This window comes from Periophthalmus magnuspinnatus, chromosome 24 (genome assembly GCF_009829125.3).
Source record: "Periophthalmus magnuspinnatus isolate fPerMag1 chromosome 24, fPerMag1.2.pri, whole genome shotgun sequence".
NCBI lineage: Eukaryota > Metazoa > Chordata > Actinopteri > Gobiiformes > Gobiidae > Periophthalmus > Periophthalmus magnuspinnatus.
The window spans coordinates 24,173,731-24,195,468 of NC_047149.1; the positions used below are offsets into that span (position 1 = coordinate 24,173,731).

General features: G+C 41.6%; 1 long non-coding RNA gene across 1 annotated transcript in view; it reads right to left on the bottom strand.

Moving 5' to 3' along the window:
- Nucleotides 1-21,441, bottom strand: part of LOC129457394 (uncharacterized) — a 114,521-nt gene extending 93,080 nt beyond the window's left edge. The window contains exon 1 of the long non-coding RNA XR_008649230.1: nucleotides 21,063-21,441. This is a non-coding gene — a long non-coding RNA (uncharacterized LOC129457394). The remainder of the gene's footprint in view (nucleotides 1-21,062) is intronic.
- Between the last annotated feature and the right edge of the window lie 297 nt (nucleotides 21,442-21,738).

Sequence of the window (21,738 nt, forward strand, 5' to 3'; positions counted from 1 at the left end):
TCTTTCACCCACCTCCCCTCCCTCTCTCCCTCCTTCTCCTCTCCATACCTCCCTCCTCCCCCTCTTTCTCCCTCCTCCATCTCCCTGTCTCTTTCTTCCTGTCTCCTTCTCTCTCCCTGTGTCCTTTTTCCCTCCTACCCCTTTTTCTCTCCATCTCTCCCTTTCCATCTCAATCTCTTTCTCTCCCCCTCTCATTCTGTCTCCTTCTCCATCCCTCCCTCTTTTTCTCTCTCGCCCCATCTCTCCCTCTCCACTCCCCCTGTCTTTCTCCCTCCTCCCTTTTTCCTCTCCATCTTCCTGTCTCCATCTCTTTCCTCTGTCTCCTTCTCTCCATCTCTCCCTCTCATTGTCTTTCTCCATCCCTCCCTCTTTTTCTCTCCCCACATCTCTCCCCCTTTCTCCCTCTCCTCTCCATCTCTTTCTCCCCCCCCCCTCTTTTTCCTCTCCATCTCCCCGTCTCCCTGTCTACATCTCTTTCTCCCTGTCTTCTTCTCTCCCCCTGTGCCTCTTTTTCCCTGCTCCCCCTCTTTCTCTCCATCTTTATCTCCCCTTTTCCGTCTCCATCTCTTTCTCTCCATCTTTCTCATTCTGTCTCCTCGATCCCTCCCTCTTTTTCTCCCCCATCGCTCCCTCTTTCTCCCTCCTCCCTCTTTTTCTCTCCATGTCTTTATCTCTTTCTCCCTCTGTCTCTTCCTCTCCCCGTGTCCCTCTTTCTCCTTCTCCATCCCTCCCTCTTCCCCCCCCCCATCTCTCCCTCTTTCTCCCTCTCTCCCTCCTCCCTCTCTCCTCCCTCTCTCCTCCCCCTCTCCCTCCCTCTCAGAGTAAACTCATTCTGTTTTCTGACACTTTCTTAATCACCAAATACAATTAATGTTCGTCGTCATTTCAGTTTTTTGCGTCTTTATCCGACGGTAAACCTCTCGCTGAAATTCATCACGTCTCGTCTCTGGGATCGAGCCAGTGTTTTAAAAGCAGCTCGGAAATACAACGAGGCGTTTACAGACGTGCGGCGTGGACGCTCCCAACGCCACGATGATCCTCAGAGCTGAAAGACACACGAGCCGCCGGAACATTTGGAGAATCTGAATGACACACAGCACTAAAGTACACACAGACAGGAATAGAAAGGTTACAATATTTGAGAGGGGTTTTTTTTGGCGTTTTTTGCATTTTTGTTTTTTTTTTTGGTTGTTTTTGGCCATTTATTGCATTTTTTTTTTTTTTTGCCATTTATTGCATTTTTGTTGTTTTTTGTCACTGTCTCTCTCTCTTTGTCCCTCTCTCCCCCCCTCTTTGTCTCTGTCTCTCTGGGCCCCTCTTTCTCTCCCCTCTCTTTTTTCCACTCCCTCCCCCTTTGTCTCTCTCCTCCTCCTCTCTCTCGTCCACTCCTCATCTCTCTCCCCCTGTCTCTCTCTTCTTCCTCTCCCTCCTTTGTCTCTTTCTCCCTCTCCCCCCTCTTTGTCTCCGTCGCTCTGGGCCCCTCTTTCTCTCCCCTCTCTCTTTTCCACTCCCTCTCACCCCCCCCCCCCCCTTCGTCTCGCTATCTCTTTCCCTCCCCCTGTCTGTCTCTCTCTTCTTCGTCCCCCTCTCCCCCCTCTTTGTCTCCGTCTCTCTGGGCCCCTCTTTCTCTCCCCTCTCTTTTCCACTGCCTCCCCCTTTGTCTCTCCTCCTCCACTCCTCATCTCTCTCCCCCCATCTCTCTCTTCGTCCCCCTCTCCCCCCTCTTTGTCTCCGTCTCCTTGGGCCCCTCTTTCTCTCCCCTCTCTCTTTTCCACTCCCTCTCACCCCCCCCCCTTCATCTCGCTATCTCTTTCCCTCCTCCTGTCTGTCTCTCTTCTTCCTCTCCTCTTTCTCTCTTCTCCCTCTCTTTCCAAAACCTAAAAACACACCGTCATCGTGTCCTTGGGCAAGACACTTAACCCGCCTGTGTGAATGAGACAAACCTCCACATAAAAACACGCCCATTCCCCTCTTCATTTATTCACCACATTCAAACTAAAGTCTTTATTTTACGACAGAACCAAAGTGAATTAAGACGAGTCAAACCGGAGACCGAAGTCACGCACGTTTCTCGCGGAATCACCTTTAAACGCCACTTCTTCGGGCTAAAGGTTAAACGCTCCATTTTACATAATCCGTCCGCTTTTAACTTCCCGCATTTACTTTTGATTAAACGACAAAACACAAACTTCTAAACAACTGTATCCGATATGAAAGTTGTTCTAATCCCTCCGAGGCGACTTCCCGAGTCCAGGTAACTTTAGACGGATCTGTTCGCGCGGCCGCCGCTTCACCTTCGGGCTTATTCGCTTTCTAATAAATGATTACATAACGCGGCGATACGTCTGCGCGACCCCTCGGCTGCTTCTCGGCGTAATGGCCCGTGCGATACGCGGGACAACGCCGTGGGCTTTATTATATACGACGCTTATTCCACGGCGAAGTTAAAGCTAGTAAAACACACCTTATTAAAATGACGGAGAATCGTGAGGCGACGCCGGGGGAGCAGTGGCTGTCAGCGAACCGCGCGGCAGAAATATGCGCGTACAGCCGCTAAAGCTAATGGGCGTAAACAAGCGGGGCTACGGTGACGACGGCGGCGGCGGATGGGATTGAGAGAGAGAGAGAGAGTAGCGCGCGCGGGGGGATAGATTTTCAAATTCCTAAAAGGAGTTCTCTTTGCATACGCGTGAAGCTGACCCCCGGAGTCGTCGTCGCGCGTGAAACCGGCTTAAGCTCGCCCCCCGCTGAGCCGCGCGCAGCAGGGGGCGCACAAACGCAGCGGAGGAGGAGCGCGGGTACAGAGACGCGCTAGCTGCTAACGATAAATGGGTGCGCCGGGGAGTTTGTGGGGGACAAGGGGAAGACCAGGGAGAAGTTTTTTGGTTTTTTTTTTTTTTACAATGAAGTAAATTTGAGGAAAACACGTCGCTCGTTTTGGTATCGATTTGTTTAGATTTGATCGTTTTGACGGAAATAAACGTGGGAATAAAATGAGGAACAACAATTTATACGTTCGTCTTGTAAATCGTGAACGAGAACTAATATTTTTCTAATAATAATCGATTAAATTAAGTTTGTTTAACGCTAAAAAAATAAGTGGAAGCTATGGAAGTTTTCAGTTCAATCGCTTTGCCTGGAATGTTCCGAAGTATTACATTAAACTTGTTCGTCTTATCGGGAAAAAAAACGCAGTCGACACCAGGTTTAGTTACACGACAGATCTGTGGAAAGGCAAATCTGCTTCGAGGTATTTTTTTTAGCATTAAGAACACGTGTGAGCAGGGCCGTTACCAGACATTTGGGGGCCCGGGGGCAAGAAGCTGCACCTGGGGCCCCCCTCCAATGTAAATTAATAGGAAGGAGGTTGAATTCTGGGGGAAAAAGCCCCCTTTGCCCCGCCTCCTCATCGACTCCCCTGCCTGTAATTAAATAAATGCAAAATACACCAGTTTTAGGCCGTACAGTGTAACATTTGACGCGAAAAAAAGACATCTCCACGGCGACAGATCAGAAAAGTTACGTAGTGCACTATTTTCTGATCTATGTTATAATGTTTCCTCGTCACAAACAGACCTGGAGTTGTGTTTTGTTTCATTCGCACATGTTTAAAACACACAAACTCTGCGTATTTGGGCTTATTCTCGAAACTGAAAACACTCCGTTCCACCTTGTGATGTCATCGTGTGGTGATACAGGAAGTGCTCCGCTGTGTTTTTAAACTCCACACACCTTCATTTCTAGAATCACTTGGATGATTTCAGCGCCTGGAGTTGCCGATCTCGACTGAGCAAAAAGGTAAAAGTTAGCGGTTAGCGTGAAAACTACCACTTCGTGACATCACAAGGTGGGACGGAGCATTTTGAGCTTTTTTGACAGACTCAAACATGCGTGAATGAAACAAAACACAACTCCAGGTTTGTTTTTGAGGAGATAAAGCTCACAAAAGTCACATTTGCTTAAGATAAAACCTTTAACATGACCTGAAATGTTTGTTTTAGTTTTCCTCTCCTCCCTACGCAAATATTGTATAAGTTAACTTGAAAACTACCACTTCATGACATCACAAGGTGCAGCAGAGCGTTTTGAGCTTTGGAGTAATAACGCGGGATCACTCAGACGTATATGAACGAACGAAAACACAACTCCGGGCGCATTTTCGACGAGATAACAGCATTAAAACACGACTTAAACCTTAATTTTTTTGCGTAATATCGAACGTTTGACGATCAGGGAGTGGAAAAGAGAAAGGGAGAGAAGGAGAGAGGAGGACAGAGACAGAGAGGGGGAGTGGAAAGAGAAAGACAAAGGGGGGAGTGGAAAAGAGAGGGGAGAGAAAGACAAAGAGGGGGACAGAGAGAGAAAGGTGGAAAGAGAGAGGGAGATAGAGGGGGACAGAGACAGAGAGGGGGAGTGGAAAGAGAGAGACAAAGGGGGGAGTGGAAAAGAGTGGGGAGAGAAAGGGGGACGGTGGGAGGGAGAGAGAGGGGGACAGAGACACAGAGGGGGAAGGAAAGAGAAAGGGGGAGAGAGATAGAGAGAGGAAAAGAGAAAGGGAGAGAAGGAGAGAGGAGGACAGAGAGGGGGAGGGAAAGAGAGACAAAGGGGGGAGTGGAAAAGAGAGGGGAGAGAAAGGGGGATGGAGAGAGGGAGATAGAGAGGAGGGCAGAGACAGAGGGGGAAGGAAAGAGAAAGGGGGAGAGAGATAGAGAGAGGAAAAGAGAAAGGGAGAGAAGGAGAGAGAGGAGGACAGAGAGAGGGGGAGGGAAAGAGAGACAAAGGGGGGAGTGGAAAAGAGAGGGGAGAGGAAGAGGGAGGGAGAGAGAAAGAGTGGGACAGAGACAGACAAAGAAGGGGAGAGGGAGACAGAGTAGGGCAGAAACACAGACAAAGAGGCAAAGAGGGGGAAGGAAAGAGAGAAAGGGGGAGAGAGAGACAAACATGGAGCAGGAAGGGGGAGAGGGAGGAAAGGGGGAGAGAAAGAGGGGGACAGAGAGAGAGAGACTGCGCTGGTCTCGTCTAAATCGAGTCTTTTTCTAACAGCTTCATATCCATCAAAAATAAAAATCTCATTGTTTCTTTAAAGTGTGGGTGACGGCGGATCATCGTCTCGCCGTCCTGACTGTTATCTGAGCTGATGCATAACGTGGAGCCTTTTGTTTAATCGCCAACACAAAAAAACATTAAAGCGTTTCCATCGCTCAAAAATTAAAATAGAGCTGCGTCCAAGTGTGTGGGAAGCGGCAGAAGCACTTGTAAAAAATGACTGTGGCGAAAGAGCCGGTTCTTACGCAACGGGACGACGCGTTTCCATGTGCGATTCTCATAACGAGCTCGCCAGCGTCTTCGCCGAGGGTTAACTGTGAACGCCATCGGAGAGATTCGAGAGATCGGAAACGCGAGGACGATCTGAGCGCACGCCGGGGACAAACGAACACTTCACCGTTTAAGAAAAATGAATTAAAAACGGCGTTACATTAAAAAAAAAAAAAAAAAAGTGACATTTCTTTAGTGATTTCTTAAGACCCACTTTTATTGATTTGGTCCTGTTGATTTTATTTGCTCGTCTTATTTGATTTTATTGTTTTATTGCTTTTATATACATATTTATTATTTTGATTTTGCTATTTTATTCTAGTCAATTAGTTGTTTTTATTTATAATGTATTTGTGCAGCACTTTGGACTTTTTGTGATTTATTTATTTTTTTTTCTGATGTGTTATGTTGTTTTCTCGTCGCAAATAGACCTGGAGTTCTGTTTTGTTTAATTTGCGCGTGTTTAAAATGCACAAACGCTGCGTCTTTAGCCGGAAAACGCTCGGTTCCACCTTGTGATGTCATCGTGTGGCGATACAGGAAGTGCTCCGCTGTGTTTTTAAACTTCACCTGAACTAGAATCATCTGGATCGTTTCAGATGTGGATTTGCCGATCTCTCTCTGAGGGGACAGAGAGAGACGAAGAGAGGGGGAGAGAGGGATAGAGAGTGGAAATGAGAGAGAGAGGAGAGAAAGGGGGACGGGAGAGGGAGATAGAGAAGAGGGAAGAGAAACAAAGAGGGGGAAGAAAATAGAGAGAAAGGGGGAGAGAGATATGGAGTGGAAAAGAGAAAGGGAGAGAGGAGGAAAGAGACAGAGAGGGGGAGGGAAAGAGAGACAAAGGGGAGGAGTGGAAAAGAGAGGGGAGAGAAAGGGGGATGGAGAGAGGGAGATGGAGAGGGGACAGAGACACAGAGACAAAGAGAGGGGGGAAGGAAAGAGAAAGGGGGAGAGAGAGACAAAGAGGGAGGAGAGAGACAAACGGGGAGCTGGAAGGGGGAGAGGGAGGAAGGGGGAGAGAAAGAGAGGGGGACAGAGAGAGAGACAGAGAGAAAGTGGGACAGAGAGAGGGACACAGAGAGGAGGGCAGAGACACAAAGAGAGGGGGAAGGAGAGAAAGAGGGAGACAGACAAAGGGGGAGAGGGAGGGAGAGAGAGAGAGAACCCTTTCTCTCTCTCTTCCTCCCTCGACGGAGAGAGGGAGACAGAGTAGGGCAGAGACAGAGACAAAGAGGCAAAGAGAGAGGGAAGGAAAGAGACAGCGACAAAGAGGGAGGAGAGAGACAAACAGGGAGGGGGAGGGAGAGAGACAAAGAAAGAGGGGGAGAGGGAGGAGAGAGGGAGAGAAAGACACAGGAAAAGGTAAAAGGAGCTGTGACAGAATAATTTGGTAAAACATCCAAAAAAAAACAATAAAATAAAACACTTTTGCTGATATAAATCGGCCCAAGATCAATCAACACATCAACATAATTAAACGAAAACGATACAACAGATCGATATTTTGACACGCCCCTCTACTTCCTCCACAAAACATCCACGATTAATCACAGCAACTGATTAACGTCGACATCCCGGGTGTAAAATTATAAACCGCACACGCAGCTCGGCCTCGCAAAACCGAACGAGGGAGGAAAAAAAAAGTATATAAACTCCATGTCCGAGAGCCGGAGCTGTGATGTGCCGACCAGAACAACACAAGAGGGTTTGTGCTTGGCCTTTCCTAATAGGATAAATGCCTCTGGGTAATTTCTAAATGAATTCCTCGGGCCAAAGTAGCTCTAGCGCGGCCCTAAATCACATTGATATAGAGGGATTAGGCCTGATTGGGTTTACAGAGGACGCCGGTGACAAACTGGAGGGAAAAAAACGCAGAGAAATTGAGATTAAAATGGACGAACTGGACGATTAACGATGTTGTGCAAAAAAAAATAGAATTGGTAGTAAATGCACACGTGTAAAGTTTAAAGATAAAGCTCACAAAAGTCACATTTGCTTAACATAAAACCTTTAACACGACCTGAAATGTTTTAGTTTTCCTCTCCTCCCTACGCAAATATTGTATAAGTTAACTTGAAAACTACCACGTCATGACATCACAAGGTGCAGCAGAGCGTTTTGAGCTTCGGAGTAATAACACGGGATCACTCAAGACGTATATGAACGAATGAAAACGCAACTCCGGGCGTGTTTTCGACGAGATAACGGCGTTAAAACACGACTTAAACCTCCATTTTTTTTGCGTAATATCGGACGTTTGACGATCAGGGAGTGGAAAAGAGAAAGGGAGAGAAGGAGAGACAGGAGGACAGAGAGAGAGAGGGGGAGGGAAAGAGAAAGACAAAGGGGGGAGTGGAAAAGAGAGGGGAGAGAAGGAGAGAGAGGAGGACAGAGAGAGAGAGGGGGAGGGAAAGAGACAAAGGGGGGAGTGGAAAAGAGAGAGGGGAGAGAAAGGGGGACGGAGAGAGGGGGACAGAGACACAGAGGGGGAAGGAAAGAGAGAAAGGGGGAGAGAGACAAAGATAAGAGAAACAGGGAGCGGGAAGGGGGAGAGGGAGGAAAGGGAGAGAGAAAGAGAGAGAGGGACAGAGAGAGAAAGGGGGACAGAGAGTGAGATAGAGAGGAGGGCAGAGAAACAAAGAGGGGGAAGGAAAGAGAAAGTGGGAGAGAGAGACAAAGAGACAAACAGGGAGCGGGAAGGGGGAGAGGGAGGAAAGAGGGAGAGAAAGACAGAGGGGGACAGAGAGAGACAGAGAGAAAGGTGGACAGAGAGGGAGATAGAGAGGAGGGCAGAGACACAGAGACAGAGGGGGAAGGAAAGAGAGAAAGGGGGAGAGAGAGACAAAGATAAGAGACAAACAGGGAGCGGGAAGGGGAAGAGGGAGGAAAGGGGGAGAGAAAGACAGAGGGGGACAGAGAGAGTGAGATAGAGAGGAGGGCACAGAAAAAGAGGGGGAAGGAAAGACAGAAAGGGGGAGAGAGAGACAAAGAGAAGAGACAAACAGGGAGCAGGATGGGGGAGAGGGGGACATTAAAACACGACTTAAACCTCGATTTTTTTGCGTAATATCGGACGTTTGACGATCACCCACTTTCGTAGTAAACGCACACGTGTAAAGTTTTATTAAAGCGCACGTGTTACGCCGTGTTCTGATGTCGTTTAGTCGTCGTAAACGGACCCGGAGTTGTGTTTTTGTTTCGTTTACGCATGTTTAAAAACGCGCAAATCCTGCAAGCGGAGTTGATTTCTCAAGCTGAAAACGCTCTGTTCCACCTTGTGATGTCATCATGTGGTACAGGAAGTGCCCTGCTGTGTTGTCCACTGTATCCACGCACCTTCACTAAGATTAATTTGGATGATTTCAGCGCTGGAACTGCCAATTTCTACTGAATTAAAAGGGTAAAAAATGAGCTGTTAACTTGAAAATTTCCACTTGATGACATCACAAAGTGGAACAGAGCGTTTTGAGCTTTGCAGATGTAACAGACTAATAATACAGTGAAACAAAACACAACTCCAGGTCTGTTTTTGAGGACGTAACAGCATTATAACACTTAAACCTCACATTTTTCAGGACCTTTAACTCTATAGCGTCGGATGCTAACGCCACCGATAAACTCGCGGTTGTGGACTTTCCATCACCGTAACTCCGCGACCGATTGCGCTTCGTGTAAATCCAAACGGCGTCTCAAAGCAGAGGCGTGGGGCTCTTTAAATATGTCACTGTCATTACGGTAATGAGTTTACGTCACACTCAGACGACCAATCGGAGCGCAGGAGCCGCCGGGTTCTTCCAGTCAGTTATTTAAAGCGATAATCTCCTGTATAAATGTTGATTATTGTTCATATATGTAATTTAAAGCGTTTCTGAGCTGCCACATAGTTTTTTCCTCGTTTACTTGCATTAACATTACTCAAAAGTACATTTGTTTTTATATTTTTCTTCTATTTAAACTGATTTTATACAATTATTTAATGTGTCAATGGAAAAATAAGGACGGATGTGTAAAATAGAGGTAGTTGTGTGGAAAAAAAGGAAAAAGTACAGGCTGATTCTTCCTTTAACATGATTTTTATGCCTAAAAAAAGAGCGACAATGTTCTATATGTTAAGTATAAGGATGTGTAAGTTTCAGATTTCCGCTGCTCGGCTGAGTCTTTGAAGCGTCGTCACAAAAACGCAACAAAAAAACAACAAAACGCACTCGATAACTCAATTAGCATAATAAGGAACAGACGTTATTTTGATTCCCCAATTATTTTTTATACAAAAGAAGCGACTGTTCAACAAAACACAACAGAGACGCCATCTGGAACGGTACAGTTTCGCCGGATTTTTTACAGGATCAATACTCGCGAAAAAGACGATTGAGTTTTGTATCAATTGGTGCATGGATTTTTAATTTATTTTTTATTCAATATGTACATTCAACTGAAAAACGGACGCCTGGTGAATCCAAACTGATCTCTCGTGCGTTTTTTTAGACTTATCAGTTTGTTTCGTCTCAAACCCAGTCAAACGTGTTCGTCCAATCAGAGCCGTTCTTTCCAGTGACACGTGTGAAACGAAGGAGCTCATTGGTCACCTGTGATTTACAAATAAAATCACATTTCTCTCACTTCAGATTAACAGATTTTTGCGTTTCGCTCATTGATTATGCAGAAATCCACCGTGTTTTTCAGCCTCCTGTGATTTACTGTGACGGCCCACACTTGTCCCTGATTGGCCGAATCCACTTGTCAATCACGCCCCATCTGAAAACCAGACTCACGTATTCTGCATCCGAGGTGAGAAAAATGAATCAAAACTTCAGCTAAATAACGGCAAATCCTGTAATAATCTATTTCTGTATATCGTGGAATCTTAACCTTTTACATCTCATATTTTTTGTCTTTATTTTTACTACTTTTTACATTTTATAAACAGAAGACGTCAAATATATGAAGTAAAATATATATAATTATGCAAAAAAAAGAAAAACAGGTAAATATCTACTAAATTTTGTTATCGTTTATATTCAAAACTCTTTTATAATTTATATTCTACTCTTTGGTTTGTCAAAAAGAAAAAAAAATAGTTATTTAACGTTTCTTCTTTACTACATAATTCCATATATCTTACTTTATATGTATATTATTTGACGTCTTCTGTGTGTGTATAAAATGTTTAAATAAAAATGAACAAACATTGAATATGAGGGTGTGTATCAGTTTTCTCCAGATGGTAACGTTTGTTTAAAATTAAAATTCATCAATTCAAGTTTATTCCTACAGCACATTTAATATAAAACTCAACAAAAAATATATACAGATAACATGATATAAAGGAACAATGAGCGGGACAATAAGCAATAATATCGTTTGTCGTGATTAACGAGGGACATTTTATATAATCGTGATAAACGCCGACAAAGAAAATCGCTGTTAAATCACGACAATGTGCAGAAAAAAGCGACTTATCCACAGCGGAGTCGACGGGGGGGACAAACGGGTCTGTTGTCCCGGCTCCAGGGTCTTAGGGGCCCAGAACTGAACCCTCTTCCTATAAATTTTTTATTGTGGGGGGCCCATGCAACGCTTTTTGACCCGGGCCCCCACATTTCTGTTGACGGCCCTGCTCATACATAACATTCTCTGCTGCAAATATCGTCGTTTTTTTTCACTAATAAAGTACAATTATGTAAAAGTTGTTTAAACATGGAACTTTTTCTTAACATTATTTATATTATTAGGATTTTTTATAATTTTTCATATCCATAACATTCTTAAACTGTCAGAAACTTTAATCGTTATCGTGATATTTATCGTTAATCGCAATTATTTTGGCCGTGATAATCGCAACAGTAAATTTCAATATCGTCTCACGTTTAATAGGAACAGAACAATAAAAAAAACTTAAGAAAATAAAAGAAAAATACAATAAAAGACGCTCCGTATTAAATGCCAGGGAGAAAAGGTGTTGCATAGTCTGGGCTAACAATAAATACGATATAAATAAAAGCTCCGTCGTACTTCACACAGAAAAGTACCGTTCCAAGGTGTGTTTTATGAAATACACAAAATACAAACACAAAAGTTGAAGTAGTGGGTCAGTAATCTGTGGTGACATTATACTACGCACAGAGCCCCAGCGATAATCTCACTGAAGCGTCTCGAAATAGAAGAGAAGAGACAAAGGTGGAGCACACTGACCCAAAAGCACCAACACGCCGGGAACAGCGACCCAGAATGCACTGCGTTTGGTGGAGCTAAACTGCACCGGCTATGAGCTAACGAGGGATAATGTTTGAAGGAGCGGGTCAAAAAAAAAAAAAAGATGAAAATGAGTCACGTTTTTGTATTTGAGTTGGACAAATGGGGTGACAAACTGGTGAGTTACGTCTCGTTCAGAAGCTGCAGATCTAAAAGGGCAAAAGGACAACGAAATATAAATAAAATAAATATGAAAAATGTTGGAAATGGATAAAAAAAAAAAAATTCCATTTCGTCTCTTTCTCGTCGATCTAACCCTGAGTTTCCGGTCTCGTCTTGTGGGAATCGTGTCTCATTCCATCCCTGGCGTTTGCTTTACAATGCGCTACAGAACAGGGCGGCAGGAAACACCAGAAAATTCTAATTTCAAATGGCAGATGTGTTTCCAAAATGGTTCAGACGGGCTACAGAACATTTCACCCATCGATACCAAGTGAGTGTGGAGGAGAGTGAGGAACCGCCTGGAAAACAGTGCTACACGACCAAGGCATTATTATTTTTATTTATTTATGTATATATTTCTGCATTTTTGTATTCATTTCTTTTTGCATTTATTTATATCTGCATTTTTGTATTTATTTATTTCTAAATTTTTGTATTTATTTCTACATTTTTGCATTTATTTCTTTTTGCATTTTTGTATTTATTTCTGCATTTTGTATTTATTTCTTCATTTTTCTATTTATTTATTTCTTCATTTTTCTATTTATTTATTTATTCATTTTTCTATTTATTTATTTCTTCATTTTTCTATTTATTTATTTCTGCATTTATGTCTGCATTTTTGTATTAATTTATGTATTTTTTGTATTTATGTATTCTTTTTTTTATTTATATATGCATTTTTTAAATTCTGTATTCATTTTCTATATATGCATTTTTTAATATATTTTTATTATGATCAGTAGTAGTATTAGTAGTAGTAGTAGTATTAAAGAAATAGAACTTAAAACTAGTTACTTCACTAAGAAATAACCAACATTTCAAAATATACAAATCATAACACGACATGTTCCCGTGTCATTTTTGGTGACGGTTAAAGTTTGTAAAGCGAAACGAAAAATCACTTTGCGTTGGTTCAGTTTTAACGTCGTCTGCAAAGAACAAAAATCATGTTTTTTATTTAAATCCCTCCTGTTGCGCTCGTGTCGCTCTATATTTATAATCTATGACACCCGTGGATCCTTATGTTTTAATTTACACATTTGAAATCACAATATTCTTTAAAAAAACGGCTCGATAAAAGAAACAAATCCGCTGTTTTCCGGGTTAGAAAACTGCGGTACGTGAATTAAGTGCGTACGTCACAGTGGGCGTGTCAAGGTGGAGGTGAAAACGGAGGGTTGCTCGACAAAATGGCGTCTTGAAAATAAACGATTAAAGATTAAACTCAAACACGACTCACTCCAAATACAACTTCAGAGAGTAAACGACAAGAAAACAACTATAACATGTTTAAACGCTCTGAAAAGTCCATTTTGCAGAATAGGTCTGATTTAAAAATGCGTTTTATCAGTTCATATTTATATTCTGATGTAATTCAACTGGATTTTTTTCCTCATAAACTCTACAACAGATTAGTTTTATAAATCCAAAAGTGTTAACATTTCAGCAATACATAACGTGATATACTACAAGAATCAAATACATTTCAGAAACATTTGTAGACGTCAAAACTACAGAGACGTTACTTGGATTAAAAATAAAACTCCAAACGTTAAAACTCGCCAGCTGCTTCCATTCAACTCGTAATTTCAATTTGATCGCAGTTCAAATTGAAAAAGCCTTATTCCCTGTTACATAACACCTCAGGACTGTAAAAACTACAGTCTTAGCTCAGCGTTTCAGATACAGCAGCTTAAGACGGACAAACAAACTATTAACGCTGTTGTGTAACTATAAAATTCACAATAAATGCACATATATATATATAAAAAACACTCTATTAAAGGGCACGTTTTATATTTAAGTCATTTTTTTCTGCACATTCTAGCGACAACGGCGATTTATCTTTGCTGCCGATTATCACGATTATATAAAAAGTGCAGCGAATGATTATTGTTTCCTGAAATGTTTTAAAAATGGTCTAAATCAAAGCGCGTACGAGTCCGTGTGATAAGAGTAAAACAATGGAAACGATGGAAATACGACAGAAAAATATAAATCGATTCTAAACGTAGCATCCGAACTTCAGAGTCGGTTGCTAAATATATTTTTAGGTCATAACGAGGGATGGGAACAAAAACAATTATATAATTTATCGAGAAAATAAGGGTTAACGATGCATTTTATATAAATTAATGTGTGAAAAACCCCATTTCTCCCTGATGGTTTCCTCTAAATCTAAGTGAAAACATCAGTGAAAATATATATTATTAAAACTATAATAATCACATCCCTGACATGTTTAAACTTATCGTGATATTATCGTTAATCGCCGTTATCTTGGTCGTGACAACAGTGACGTCAAATTTCCATATCGTCCCAGCCCTGGTCATAAAGAAACTCATTTTAAAAAGGAACTGAATGCAAAAAAATAAATAAAAAATATGTAAATACGACAAATTTGAGGGACGTTTCGTGAAATGTTTTAAGGACGGAGTCAGCGATGGAGATAAGACACAAGTGTAGACGGGAAATATGATCGGAAAATACAAAACGGTTCTAAAACTAGTATCAGAACTTGATTTTATTTTATTTTTTTAAGTGTTGATACTGAAAAAAACGTAAATACGACAAATCGGATGGACTTTTCCTGAATGGTGGTGCAACGGAACAAAGTAAAAGTGGTAAAATACTGCATAAATCTGAGGTATTTGTACATTTTTGAGTGGGTATTTTACTTTTCCTTGAGTACATTTGAGAGTTTTTGAACAGGACTGGAAAGTAAAAGTCTTTATTGTAGTTTGAGACCTGCTGAAAAGGCTGAGGTTTTACTTTTAACACGTATAAAAAGTGCCACAAATGATTAACGTCAACCCTTTTTTAATCACGATAAACTGTATTATTTTTGTTTATTACCTCATCCCTGTTCGTGACATCACAAAGTGGACCAGAGCATTTTCAAATCGCACTTTCGGTTCGATCTACCCGAGCTCCCCGTCACAGAACATGCGCGTCAACGGCGACCGGACCTTCACTACTGTAAAAACTCCACGGTCTTAGCTCAGCGCTTGTTCAAATACGCCCACGACTAAAGCCTTTAATCCCTCGCCTGTTTCATGATATCCTGAGCTGGTTAAATGCCGTTCGGTCTGGGATAGAAGTGTTTCTGCGTCTCCTCATCTGATCTTTCCTTTACCACACGTCGTCTTAACACAGCGAGCAGCGTTCATTCATGGATATATTTAGTAACGCACGCTCCTGTAAACAGCCAGCAGTGCCAGCGCGGGGAAACATGCAACCCCGGCAAAATAAAACACGTAAGCCCGGTAAAACAAAACACGTAAACCTGGCAAAATAAAACGTGTAACACTGGCAAAATAAAACACGTAAACCCGGCAAAATAAAACACGTAAACCCGGTAAAATAAAACACGTAAACCCGGCAAAATAAAACACGTAAACCGGCAAAATAAAACACGTAATCCTGGTAAAATAAAACGTGTAAACCCGGTAAAATAAAACACGTAAACCCGGTAAAATAAAACACGTAAACCCGGTAAAATAAAACACGTAAACCCGGCAAAATAAAACACGTAAACCCGGCAAAATAAAACACGTAAACCCAGCAAAATAAAACACGTAAACCCAGCAAAATAAAACACGTAAACCCAGCAAAATAAAACACGTAAACCCAGCAAAATAAAACACGTAAACCCGGCAAAATAAAACACGTAAACCCAGCAAAATAAAACATGTAAACCCGATAAAATAAAACGTGTAACACTGGCAAAATAAAACACGTAAACCTGGTAAAATAAAACACGTAAACCTGGTAAAATAAAACACGTAAACCCGGCTAAATAAAACATGCAACGCTGGGAAAACAAAACATGTAACACTGCAAAACAAATAACGCAGGTAAGACATAACAGGTCATGCTGGCCATGCACGTAACCTTGGCAAAATACGTAATCGTGGCAAAACGCGTAACCCTGGCAAAACAAATCATATAACATAACCCTGACAAAATGTAATCCCTGGTAAAACAAAGCATAACCACAGTAAAACACGTATCCCTGACAAAACAAAACACGTAACCCTGACAAAACAAAACACGTAACCCTGACAACACAAAACAAGTCACACTGGCCATGCACGTAACCCTGGCAAAACACGTAACCACAGCAAAACGCGTAACCCTGACAAAACAAAACATGTAACCACAGCAAAATAAGTAACCCTAGCAAAACAAAACACGTAACGCTGACAAAACAAACGTAAACCCGGCAACACAAAAGTCACGCTGGCCATGCACGTAACCCTGGTAAAATACGTAACCACAGAAAAATAAGCAACCCCGACAAAACAAAACACGTAACCCTGGTAAATCAAAACACGTAACCAAAACAAAATAACACGTAATGCCGGCAAAATACGCAAACCTCGGCAACATACGTAACCTCGGCAACATAAAACGCGTATCCCTGGCAAAACAAAACACGCAACCACTGCAAAGCAAGTATCCGGACAAAACCCGTAACCCTGACAAAACACGTCACCCCGGCACGATGTGACACCCAATCATGTGCCGAGATTAAAACAGATAAAACTGGGATTAGCAGCAGTTTGGGCTTTTCATCAGCGACTCGCTCCGGGCTCTCGAGTAAAAATAACGCCACGGAGGAGCCCAATTATTTCCAGATAGACGACCAAAATCAACACAGGTACGGCAGGTTAAATGAGCCGGCGACGGAGAAACGGCAGCAGCGTAGACGGGAAATTTGATCGGAAAATATAAATTGATTCTAAAAGTAGCATCCGAACTTGAGAGTTGCCTGCTAAATATATTTTGGTCCACGTTTTGGTCCTAACGAGGGATGGAAACATAAACAGTCATGTCATTTATCGAGAAAATAAGGGTTAACGATACATTTTATATAAATTAACGTGTGAAAAAAGCCGTTTCTCCCTGATGGTTTCCTCTAAATCACTGTTTTCACTTATGTTTTCTCTTGTTTAAATACAGAAATTCTTCATTATATTATTAAAATTATAATATTCATATCCATAGCATGTTTAAACTTTGATAATTATCGTGATTTAATTGTTAATCGCAATTATCTTGGCCGTGATAATAGTAACATCACATTTCCATATACCCCAGGTCGAGTAATAAGATAGATATTTTTTAAAAGATACTGAGTACTCGGAAAAAAATACATAAATACGACAAATTTGAGGGTCAGCGATGGAGGAAATTTGATCGGAAAATACAAAATGATTCTAAAACTAGTATCAGAACTTGATATTTATTTGAAAAAGTATCGATACTTAAAAAAATACATAAATATGACAGACCTTTCAAAGCAAAACTAGTAAAGTACAGTAATGAAGTATAAATTTGAGGTATTTTACGTACATTTTACAGTAGATACTTTTTACTTTGACTCTATTGATTTGAATTTTTGAGCAGGACTGAAAAGTAAAAGTATTTTTCATTATAGTTTGAGATAAAAGGCTGAGGGTTTATTTTTAACACGTTCAGAATTCGTGCAAATATATAAAAGTATAAAAGTACTATTGGAACTTGAGACTTAATATATTTTTGTGTGTTTGGGTCATAAATAGGGACGGGGCCATAAACAATATCATAAAATCATAAAATATTATTAAAATACGACAAATTGGACAGACCTGGTGGAACAGAACAGAGTAAAAGTAGTAAAGTACTGCACCTAATCAAAGTGAAGATACCCAAAACATATACTTAAGTAGATTTTAAAGTATATTTGTTTTGAGCAGATTCATTAACACATGTATCCAGTTCACTTAACGCACATTTCACATTTTTATTTTTTTTATTTAAGCTCGAGAAGGAGAGAGAAGAAGAAAACGTGGATATTTTTTACTTTTACTTCACTATATTTGAGAGCAGTATCTGTACTTTCTACTCCACTACATTTTGAACAGGACTGAAAAGTAAATGTACTTTTTATTATTGCCTGAGGGTTTATTTTTACCATGTTCATAATTTGAAAAAACAAAAATATACAAATAAAAAAAAGATTAAAAAACCCGATCGATTCTGTTTCTGTTAAACAAAAATCAACTGAAATCTTTATCAAAACCACCACATTTGAAGCTTTAAAGACTCAAAACCTGCGTGAAATACTTCTAAGCATTTTTAAACAGATACTTTAATACTTTTACTTACATAGATTCTTTCATGTGATGCTTTTTTTCGCTCCAGTATTTGTACTTTTAGTTAACAAAACGTCGCCCTTTTCCCACCAAAAACGTCGCCCTTTTCCCACCAAAAACGTCGCCCTTTTCCCACCAAAAACGTCGCCCTTTTCCCACCAAAAACGTCGCCCTTTTCCCACCAAAAACGTCGCCCTTTTCCCACCAAAAACGTCGCCCTTTTCCCACCAAAAACGTCGCCCTTTTCCCACCAAAAACGTCGCCCTTTTCCCACCAAAAACGTCGCACTTTTCCCACCAAAAACGTCGCACTTTTCCCACCAAAAACGTCGCACTTTTCCCACCAAAAACGTCGCACTTTTCCCACCAAAAACGTCGCACTTTTCCCACCAAAACGTCGCACTTTTCCCACCAAAACGTCGCACTTTTCCCACCAAAAACGTCGCACTTTTCCCACCAAAAACGCCGTACTTTTCCTTAACAAAACGCCGCACTTTTCCCACCAAAACGCCGCACTTTTCCCACCAAAACGCCGCACTTTTCCCACCAAAACGCCGCACTTTTCCCACCAAAACGCCGCACTTTTCCCACCAAAACGCCGCACTTTTCCCACCAAAACGCCGCACTTTTCCCACCAAAAACATCGCACTTTTCCCACCAAAATGCCATACTTTTCCTTAACAAAATGTCATAATTTACCCACCAAAATGCCGTACTTTTCCTTAACAAAATGTCGTACTTTTCCCACCAAAACGTCGCACTTTTCCCACCAAAACGTCGCACTTTTCCCACCAAAAACGTCGCACTTTTCCCACCAAAAACGTCGCACCAAAAATACACTAAAACGATCTGTACCAAAACCACATCATGAAAACAAAATCAGGAGAAGGGAATCGTACTCACGCTCGGATACGACGACAGCACAGGAGGTTAAAGACGCACGATAAAACACAACAGAAGTGTAATCTGGATTAGGATTATTTAAAAAAAAAGTCATATCAACATCCAAACTGATCCTAAAACTAGTGTCGGGACTTGATACTCGATGAATAAATGCGTTTTGTTCATGGGCGGAAATCTCAGGGGGGACGGGGGGCCCTTTCTGACGAGTGTCCCCCTCTTTCTTGCATTAAAGCTTTATAAAAAACAGCGAATTATGGTAAAAACAAAGTATTTATATATCAGAATGTACACAGTATCCACACAGTTTATCATAATCACATAAAGGATGAAAGGAGAGTTTTTATTTTGCGTCGATTTATTGCCCCGCCCTCGACCAATTTGAGAGTTTTGTCCCCGGTTTTGTTCCACTTTTGGATCAAAACGACACTCATTTGACAAAGATACTGAGTACTTGACACACTATACTGCAAAAAAACACAGAAATACGACATAAATGTGTGTTTTAAATGGTCTGCGTCAAAGTTAATTCATAAATACTATTGTTATCGTTACAATTCTTATGTAAAAAGAGTGTGTTTTTATTATAATCGCGGTTGTGCAGAGTGAAATCAGTTTGGAGTGAAGCGTTCTCCTTATCCAATCTTGACAAACGTTAATCCAATTTATGAAAGGTTAAAGGTCAATGTTTGTCCTCTGTATTTGACCCACGCAACCCACATTTTATATACGGCTGATAACACTGCAAATGCAAATGATTTTATCCAGATTTTAACCATTTTTGCAGCTTTTCTTACTCAAAATATATTCATTCTAGTTACTTAAACGCTAAAACTAGTATCGGGACTTGATATTTGTTGAATAAATATGTTTTGTTCCACTTTCGGATCAAAACAACACTCGTTTGACAAAGATACTGTGCACACGATACTGAAAAAATACAGAAATACGACATAAATGTGCGTTTTAAATGGTCTGTGTCAAAGCCAATTCATAAATACGACTGTTGTCATTACAATTCTTATTAAAAGAGTGTGTTTTTATTATAAATTGTCTTATCAAATCTGAAATAATTCCACTATCCCAACAATATCCAGTTTATAAAAGGTTAAGATTAAAGTCTGACCTTTGCATTTGTCCCACGCAAACCCACATTTTACACATAAATAATAGTTTTTCATGAGCTGCGGGCAGATTATTTCATCCAGATTTGACCCATTTTTGCACTTTTCCTTATTCAAAATAGATTTATTCTAATTGCTTAAACGCTACGGCGAAGTGGGACCGTTAATTTGGTCCAAACTGACCCTAAAAATAATAAACACTGGAAAAAAACACATAAATACGACGTAAATGGATGTTTAAATGGTCCGTATCAAAGCTAATTAAAAATACTATTGTTATGATTATTCTTATTTAAAAAGAGTGTTTTTTTATTATAATTGTGGACATAGAGTGAAATCAGTTTGGAATAATGTCTGTCCTTTGCATTTAATCCACATTTTTACACATAAATAACAGTTTTTCCAGGCTGCAGGGAGATGATTTCATCCAGAATTGAACCATTTTTGCACCTTTCCTCACCCAAACACTTCACTTTTTTATCCTAATCGCTTAAATACTCTGACAAAACGGGACTGTTATGTCATCCTGAAACCATTAAACACTTAAAAAACCAGCACGTGCACAAATAAAAACCCAAATCCACGATGGCAGCGCATTTGCAAACGTTTATTTTTGTGCGTAATTTCACGTTAAAACAACAGTCCAGGTGCGCGCTCGCTCCATTATCCGCTCTATATGTTCGTAAACGCACATTATTATTGTGATAGTTGTGTTTCTGTGTGTGTCGGTGTGTGTCGGTGTGTGTCTAGCTGCAGGCACAACAGCCCCTGATATGATTTGGGTCGTTTCATTTCGCAGGCACCGTTACCACCACCACCACCACCACCACCACGTGCTTGGGGAAAGGGGAGGCTGCTGTTGGGTACGTCGCGCGCTCACCTCCAAGGACCAATTGATATTTTCACTTTCACACACACAAAAAACACTACAACTCGTGGTGGAGTTTCATTTTTGCCCCCCTGTCAGGACGTGGGGGGTGCGTGTACGTGTGTGTTTGGGTGGATTGTGTTGTGTCATTCATAATTAGACCAGGGTTTGGAGGTTTAAAGTACTACCTGACATTTTATCCGTGTGCGTAATGAGAGGAGCGTAATGTGTGTGTGTGTTTGTGGAGGGGGGGAGAGCGTGTTTCCTCCGCTTACCCCGTGCCCGTTTGTGCGCTTACCTCCTCGGTTTGCCTCTCGTGGCTGTCCCCACTCGGGTTTGCTGGCTGGTTGGTTCGTTTGCTCCCCCCTTTGGTTGGGCTTTGGGTTTGTCCTTGTTTCGCTCCGTCGCTGTTTCTTCTTCTGCTGCTGCTGCTTATGCGCGAATCCGTGGCTTTATCCCGCTTTCCCGTTGCATTTTACATCACACAGCGGCGAAGACAGCGCGCCCGGGCCGGATGGTGATGACAGCAGCTGTGGGTAAAGTGTAAACTCGTCCTTCCACGCTCTGGTCACGCGCACGTTCCCGGATAGTGGAGCCTTTTACGCACGGGGAGGCTCGTGTCTGTGTCTGTGCGCAGGCGGCTCTCAGATGCTGCTGCTGCTGCCTCTGCCTCGGACAGACTGGCACACCGTGTGGCCACTTTACTCCCGATGCTGCCGCTCCTCCCCTTTCAGTTTGTTTGCACTCGAGTAAGCCCTGCTGCGCCCTCTGCCGGCGACTGTCAGGAACTGCAGGGACAAGAGGCATGAGCAGCAAATTACACAGATGTACATTTACACACACATTTACACACACATTTACACACACATACATTTACACACACATATTTACACACACACACATGTACATTTACACACGCATATTTACACACACATATCTACATTTACACACACACATGTACACACACATACATT